Raw genomic sequence first — 8,047 nt, 5'->3', positions numbered from 1 at the left:
CTATGCCTACTTTCTGGAGGGTTTTTATCATAACTGGGTGTTGAATTTTGTTGAAAGCTTTCTCTGCATCTATTGAGTTGATCATATGGTTTTTCTCCTTCAATTTGTTAATATGGTGTATCACATTGATTGATTTGCGTATATTGAAGAATCCTTGTATTCCTGGGATAAACCCCACTTGATCATGGTGTATGACCCTTTTAATGTGCTGTTAGATTCTGTTTGCTAGTATTTTGTGGAGGATTTTTCCATCTATGTTCATCAGTGATATTGGTCTGTAGTTTTCTTTTTTTGTGATATCTTTGTCTGGTTTTGGTATCAGGGTGATTGTGGCCTGGTAAAATGGGTTTGGGAGTGTTCCTCCCTCTTCTAAGTTTTTGAAGAGTTTGAGAAAGATAGGTGTTAGCTCTTCTCTAAATGTTTGATAGAATTTGCCTGTGAAGCCATCTGGTCCTGAGGTTCTGTTTGTTGGAAGATTTTTAATCACAGTTTCAATTTCAGTGCTTGTGATTGGTCTGTTCATATTTTCTATTTCTTCCTGGTTCAGTCTCAGAAGGTTGTGCATTTCTAAGAATTTGTCCATTTCTTCCAGGTTGTCCATTTTATTGGCATATAGTTGCTTGTTGTAATCTCTCATGATCCTTTGTATTTCTGCAGTGTCAGTTGTTACTTCCCTTTTTCATTTCTCATTCTATTGATTTGAGTCTACTCCCTTTTTTTCTTGATGAGTCTGTCTAATGGTTTATCAATTTTGTTTATCTTCTCAAAGAACCAGCTTTTAGTTTTAATGATCTTTGCTATCGTTCCCTTCATTTCTTTTTCATTTATTTCTGATCTGATCTTTATGATTTCTTTCCTTCTGCTGACTTTGGGGTCTTCTTGTTCTTCTTTCTCTAATTGTTTTAGGTGTAAGCTTACATTGTTTATTTGAGATGTTTCTTGTTTCTTAAGGCAGGATTGTATTGCTATAAACTTCCCTCTTAGAACTGCTTTTGCTGCATCCCATATGTTTTGGGTCGTTGTGTTTTCCTTGTTATTTGTTTCTAGGTATTTTTTTATTTCCTCTTTGATTTCTTCAGTGATCTCTTGGTTATTAAGTAGTGCGTTGTTTAGCCTCTATGTGTTTGTATTTTTTACAGATTTTTTCCTATAATTGATATCTAGCCTCATAGCGTTGTGGTCAGAAAAGATACTTGATACAATTTCAATTTCCTTAAATTTACCAAGGCTTGTTTTGTGACCCAAGATATGATCTATCCTGGAGAATGTTCTGTGAGCACTTGAGAAGAAAGTGTATTCTGTTGTTTTTGGATGAAATGTCTTATAAATATCAATTAAGTCCATCTTGTTTAATGTATCATTTAAAGCTTGTGTTTCCTTATTTATTTTCATTTTGGATGATCTGTCCATTTGTGAAAGTAGGGTGTTAAAATCCCCTACTATGATTGTGTTACTGTCGATTTCCCCTTTTATGGCTGTTAGTATTTGCCTTACGTATTGAGGTGCTCCTGTGTTGGGTGTATAAATATTTCCAATTGTTATATCTTCTTCTTGGATTGATCCCTTGATCATTATGTAGTGTCCTTCTTTGTCTCTCGTAATAATCTTCGTTTTAAAGTCTATTTTGTCTGATATGAGAGTTGCTACTCCAGCTTTCTTTTGATTTCCATTTGCATGGAATATCTTTTTCCATCCCCTCACTTTCAGTGTGTATTTTTCCCTAGGTCTGAAGTGGGTCTCTTGTAGGCAGCATATATACGGATCTTGTTTTTGTATCTATTCAGCCAGTCTACATCTTTTGGTTGGAGCATTTAATCCATTTACATTCAAGGTAATTATCGATATGTATGTTCCTATTACCATTATCTTAATTGTTTTGGGTTTGTTATTTTATGTCTTTTCCTTCTCTTGTGTTTCCTGCCTAGAGAAGTTCCTTTAGCATTTGTTGTAAAGCTGGTTTGGTAATGCTGGATTCTCTTAGTTTTTGCTCGTCTTTAAAGGTTTTAATTTCTCTGTCAAATCTGAATGATATCCTTGCTGTGTAGAGTAATCTTGGTTGTAGGTATTTTCCCTTTCATCACTTTAAATATGTCCTGACATCTCCTCTGGCTTGCAGAGTTTCTGCTGACAGCTCAGCTGTTAATCTTATGTGGATTCCCTTGTGTGTTATTTGTTGTTTTTCCCTTGATGCTTTTAATATTTTTTCTTTGTATTTAATTTTTGATAGTTTGATTAATATGTGTCTTGGCATGTTTCTCCTTGGATTTATCCTGTATGGGACTGTCTGTGCTTCCTGGACTTGATTAACTATTTCCTTTCCCATATTAGGGAAATTTTCAACTATAATCTCTTCAAATATTTTCTCAGTCCCTTTCTTTTTCTATTCTTCTTCTGGGACCCCTATGATTTGAATGTTGGTGCATTTAATGTTGTCTCAGAGGTCTCTGAGACTGTCCTCAATTCTTTTCATTCTGTTTTCTTTATTCTGCTCTGCAGTAGTTATTTCCACTATTTTATCGTCCAGGTCACTTATCCGTTCTTCTGCCTCAGTTATTCTGCTATTGATCCCTTCTAGAGAATTTTTAATTTCATTTATTGTGTTGTTCATAACTGTTTGTTTGCTCTTCAGTTCTTCTAGGTCCTTGTTAAACGTTTCTTGTATTTTCTCTATTCTATTTCCAAGATTTTGGGTCATCTTTACTATCATTATTCTGAATTCTTTTTCAGGTAGACTGCCTATTTCCTCTTCACTTGTTCAGTCTGGTGAGTTTTTACCTTGCTCCTTCATCTGCTGTTTGTTTCTCTGTCTTCTCATTTTGCTTAACTTACTCTGTTTTGGGTCTTCTTTTTGAGTCTGCAGGTTTGTAGTTCCCGTTGTTTTTTGTTTCTGCCCCCAGTGGCTAAGGTTGGTTCAGTGAGTAGTGTAGGCTTCCTGGTGGAGGAGACTAATGCCTGTGTTCTGGTGGATGAGGCTGTGTCTTGTCTTTCTGGTGGGCAGGTCCACGTCTGGTGATGTGTTTTGGGGTTTCTGTGGCCTTATTATGATTTTAGGCAGCCTCTCTGCTAATGGGTGTGGTTGTGTTCCTGTCTGGCTAGTTGTTTGGCATAGGGTGTCCAGCACTGTAGCTTGCTCGTCATTCAGTGGAGCTGGGTCTTGGTGTTGAAACGGAGATTTCTGGGAGATTTTCACCATTTGATATTACATGGAGCTCGGAGGTCTCTTGTGGACCAATGTCCTGAACTTGGCTCTCCCACCTCAGAGGCACAGCCCTGACGCCTGGCTGGAGCATCAAGAGCCTGTCATCCACACAGCTCAGAATAAAAGGGAGAAAAAAAAAAAGAAAGAAAGAAGATAAAATAAAATAAAGTTATTAAAATAAAAAATAATTATTAAATTTTTTTTAACTTATTAAAGAAAAAAAAATGAAAGAAAGAAGAGAGCAACAAAACCAAAAAACAAACCCACCAATGATAACAAGCACTAAAAACTATACTAAAACAACAACAAACAACAGACAGAACCCTAGGACAAATGGGAAAAGCAAAGCTATACAGACAAAATCACACACAGAAGCATACACATACACACTCATAAAAAGAGAAAAAGGGAAATATATATGTATATATAAATAAATAAATAAATATATATATATATATCATTGCTTCCAAAGTCCACCTCCTCAATTTAGGATGATTCGTTGCCTATTCAGGTATCCCACAGATGCAGGGTGTCAGGTTGATTGTGGAGATTTAATCTGCTGCTCTTGACGCTGCTGGGAGAAATTTCCCTCTCTCTTCTTTGTTCACACAGATCCTGCGGTTCAACTTTAGATTTGGCCCCGCCTCTGTGTATAGGTTGCCTGAGGGCCTCTTTTCTTTGCTCAGACAGGAGGGGGTTAAAGGAGCAACTGATTCAGGGGCTCTGGCTCACTCAGGCTGGGGGGAGGGAGGGGTACGGAATGCAGGGTGAGCCTGCGGTCGCAGAGGCTGGAGTGATGTTGCACCAGCCTGAGGCAAGCCGTGTGTTCTTCATTAGACTTTGGATGTGCAAGAAATAAACTTGCATTGTATTAATTTCTATACTATGAATATACATTATATATATGTGAATATTTACATATTGTTTCACATTATATGTGTGAATAATCTTTTATGAATGATTTATCCAAAAGTATATATTTTTAAAAGAGCTAGAGGAAGAGTAATCCAAGCAGTGGACCCTCCAGGTGTAGGGGCCATCAGAAGGGAGAGAACACTGAGCAACACTATGGCGGTCAGCCAGAACAAGCACCTTACAAAAGGTGGCCAAAGGGGGGCAAGAAGAAAGTGGTTGACCATTTTCTAAGAAAGATTGGTATGATGTGAAAGCACCAGCTATGTTCAATATAAGAAATATTGGGAAAACACTAATCACGAGAACTCAAGGAACCAAAATCGCATCTGATGACCTCAAGGGTCATGTTTTTGAAGTGAGCCTTTCTGATCTGGAGAATGATGAAGTTGCATTTAGAAAATTCAAGCTAATTAGTGAGGATGTTCAGGGCAAAAACTGCCTGACTAATTTCTATTACACGTCTTACCTGTGACAAAATGTGCTCCATGGTCAAAAAATGGCAGACCATGATTGAAGTTCATGTTGATATGAAGACTACCCATGGTTATTTGTTTCATCTATTCTGTGTGCATTTTACTAAAAAATGCAACAATCAGATTCAGAAGACTTCTTATGCCCAGCACCGACAGTTCCTCCTAATCTGGAAGAAGATGATGGAAATCATGACCCAAGAGGAGCAGACAAATAAATGACTTGAAAGAGGTAGTCAATAAGTTGATTCCAGACAGCACTGGAAAAGGCATAGAAAAAGCTTGCCAATATATTTATCTGCTCCATGATTCTTTGTTAGAAAAGTAAAAATGCTGAAGAAGCCCAAATTTGAATTGAGAAAACTCTGGAGCTTCATGGTGAAGGTAATCGTTCTTGGAAAAGCTACTGGAGATGAGACAGGTGTTAAGGTCGAATGAGCTGATGGATATGAGTCACCATTCCAAGAATCTGTTTAAAATTCAGACTTTTAATGTTGACAAATAAAAGAGCTTATTTGCGTGTTTTTTTAAAAAGGGAAAGAACTAGGTATGTTCTAGAATCTAAAACTACTCTGTCTAATACAGTAGTCACTACTACATGTGCCCTTTTTGCAATTGAAATGTGTCTAGTCTGATAGAAAACAAACTTATGGTTACCAAAGGGGAAAACCTGTGGGGGGAGGGAGGGATAAATTAGGACTTTGAGATTAACATATACACACTACTATATATATAATAGATAACCAACAAGGACCCACTGTATAACATAGGGAACTATATTCAATATCTTGCAATAACCCATAATGGAAAAGAATCTAAAAAGGAATATATATGTAAATATATAGAGAGAATATATATATATTTATACTCATATATATAAAACCATGTACATATATATAGCACCTTTTTTTTTTTTTTTTTTTTTTTTTTGCCGTATGCGGGTCTCTCACTGCTGTGGCCTCTCCCGTTGTGGAGCACAGGCTCCGGACGTGCAGGCTCAGCGGCCATGGGTCACGGGCCCAGCCGTTCCATGGCATGTGGTATCTTCCCGGACCGGGGCACGAACCCATGTCCCCTGCATCGGCAGGCGGACTCTCAACCACTGCACCACCAGGGAAGCCCAATGTACATATATATATATAACACTGAATCACCTTGCTGTACACCTGAAACTAATACAATATTGTAAATCAACTATAATTCAATAAAAATTAAAAATAAATGGGCCTAGTGTGAATTGAGATGTGATGTAAGTGTAAAATGCACATCAGATTTCAAAGAGAGTACAAAACAAAGAGAAACTAAAATATCTCATTAACAATTTTTATAGTGATTATATGTTGAAATGATAATATTTTATACATTTGGTTAAATAAAATATTAGTAAATTAATTTCACTTTTTTCTTCATAGTGTGTGAACTTGAAAATTTTAAATTATACCTGTGCTTCACTTTTGTGGCTCACATTATATTTCTATTGGACAGGGCTGTTCTAGAGACTGACAGAAAGCCAGCCTAACAAACATTGGCATAAGCAGGAGATGGGTTAAGTTAAGAGGTTATGTGTTAAGGGTGTATGTCACTACCACATTCACATTTCTTCATTTCTTCATCCAACAAAGAAATGTTAAAAATTATCTATGCCTAGGCACTGTGTCAGGTTTGGGGACACAAAGATGAAAGAGGCATAAACGTTTCAAGAAACCTCTAGCACAGGGGAGGAGACAGATGAGCAAACCAAGAATTACAATATATCCATTTATGAATGTTCAAAGCTAAGGCGACATGAGGAGGGACACCTGGGGTAGAGGAGAGGCAGAGAAAGCTCTCAAGAAGAGTTACCACTTGAGCTGTCTTTCAAGGGCAAGTAAGATACTCTTATAGACCCACCCTTATCCAGCCCTATCCCATCCTCCTTTCTCTCCAACTTCAATTTCTCCTCTGATAGCCCTTTCAGTGTTCTGTCTAGATGTTCTGTTCAATGGTTGACAAAAATGCCCATAGTCAAACTTCAGCATCAACTTGCTTAAACTCAACCCTAGTTTACCTTTAATTATATATTTTCTCTTTCCTCTGTGTCCACTCTAGTGGAAACCATCTCCCTCTCCCATGCCCTACCCTTCATCCCCAACTCACTAGGTGAAGAGGGGTTGGCATTTTCTTAGTTCCCCATTTTGGCTTCTGTGTCAATCATTTGCTGCCATTGCCAAAAATAGCTTCTAGGTCCATCCTGCCTGCTTGCCCCCACTTTAGCTGTTTTTCTTTTTGTCAGCCCCAGATCAACTCCAGGTCAAACTTTCCTCTATGACTTCAGCAACTGTATCACAGTCCTCCTCTTTATCTCACTACCTGTCCTTATTATTCATGACTTCAGCATCCCTTCCATCATCCAGCATACCTACTTCACAGTTCCTTGACTTTCTCAAGTCCGATGACCTTAATTCCCTTAATTTCCATTGTATCTTAGTCACTAAAAGTATAGGCATATTTTGGACCTCATCTTTGTTTATTTTTATTCTTTCATACTGTATATTTCCCTAACCCCTAAACTATGTATCTACCCTTCCCCACCCTCCACATACCATGCGTATGCCTTAAAACCTCCTGAATCTGCTTTTGCTTCTTATTGTGATCCTTAGGGCTGTGATGCTTCCTTATTCACTTCTCATAGTCTTAGGAGTAAAATCTGTGGTGAGGTAAGAGGAGGGTTGCTGGAAAGCAATCCCTCCCTCAAAACTCAAAAATATTTGCTCTAGTCATTTCCCACTGGCACTCACCAGTAATGCCTACTTTTATCTTGATAAATGCCATCCTTTCTTCAAAACTCAAATTCCCTCCAGGAAACCAAGGACATGGATCTTTCCTTCTTTAACTCCTACTACATGAACCAAATCAACTTTTTATTATATAGCTTAAGTCATCTCCAGATTATTTCTTATCTATTAGTCATTGCCCCAACAGAAATCTATAAGAAAAGGCCATACATTCTATTTCTTTGGCATTTCCTACCCAAAGAACACAATGCTGGATGTATATTTGGTGCTTAGATAATTATTTGATAAACAAATATATCATTTTTTATTTTGTTATGTAAATCCAGTAACAAAACATTCTGCTTATTCTCATAATTTCTTTGGCAGTGAAAAAATTGAGGAGAAAATAAAACTTTCTTGTGTAATCTCCTCAGAGAGGTTCCATTGAAAGTCCCAGTGGGAATATAAGCCTGGCAAACGTTTCTCAGATTGGATCCAGAAGCCAGACCTGGTTGGGTGGAATTGTTATTAGAGCAATCAGAAGCAGAAACCACAGAGCACCATGATAACAGCCAGAGTTTATGAAGCATCTCATAGCATTCTATATTTTATTAAGTATTCTATAGGCAGTCTACTAAATACTTTCTGATTATTATTTCATACAATTCCTCCAAACCTATGAGTTAGGTATTCTATTCCCATTTTACAGA

At 37.4% G+C, this 8,047-nt stretch overlaps 1 pseudogene across 1 annotated transcript; it reads left to right on the top strand.

The window, feature by feature from the left end:
- The first annotated feature begins 4,267 nt into the window (after nucleotides 1-4,267).
- Nucleotides 4,268-5,022, top strand: LOC307048155 (small ribosomal subunit protein eS1-like; annotated as a pseudogene). The gene has a single exon. The product of its transcript is annotated as a small ribosomal subunit protein eS1-like (transcript).
- The last annotated feature ends 3,025 nt before the right edge of the window (nucleotides 5,023-8,047 follow it).

This window comes from Hyperoodon ampullatus, assembly GCF_949752795.1.
Source record: "Hyperoodon ampullatus genome assembly, chromosome: 2".
NCBI lineage: Eukaryota > Metazoa > Chordata > Mammalia > Artiodactyla > Ziphiidae > Hyperoodon > Hyperoodon ampullatus.
This window is presented reverse-complemented; position numbering and strand designations above follow the sequence as displayed.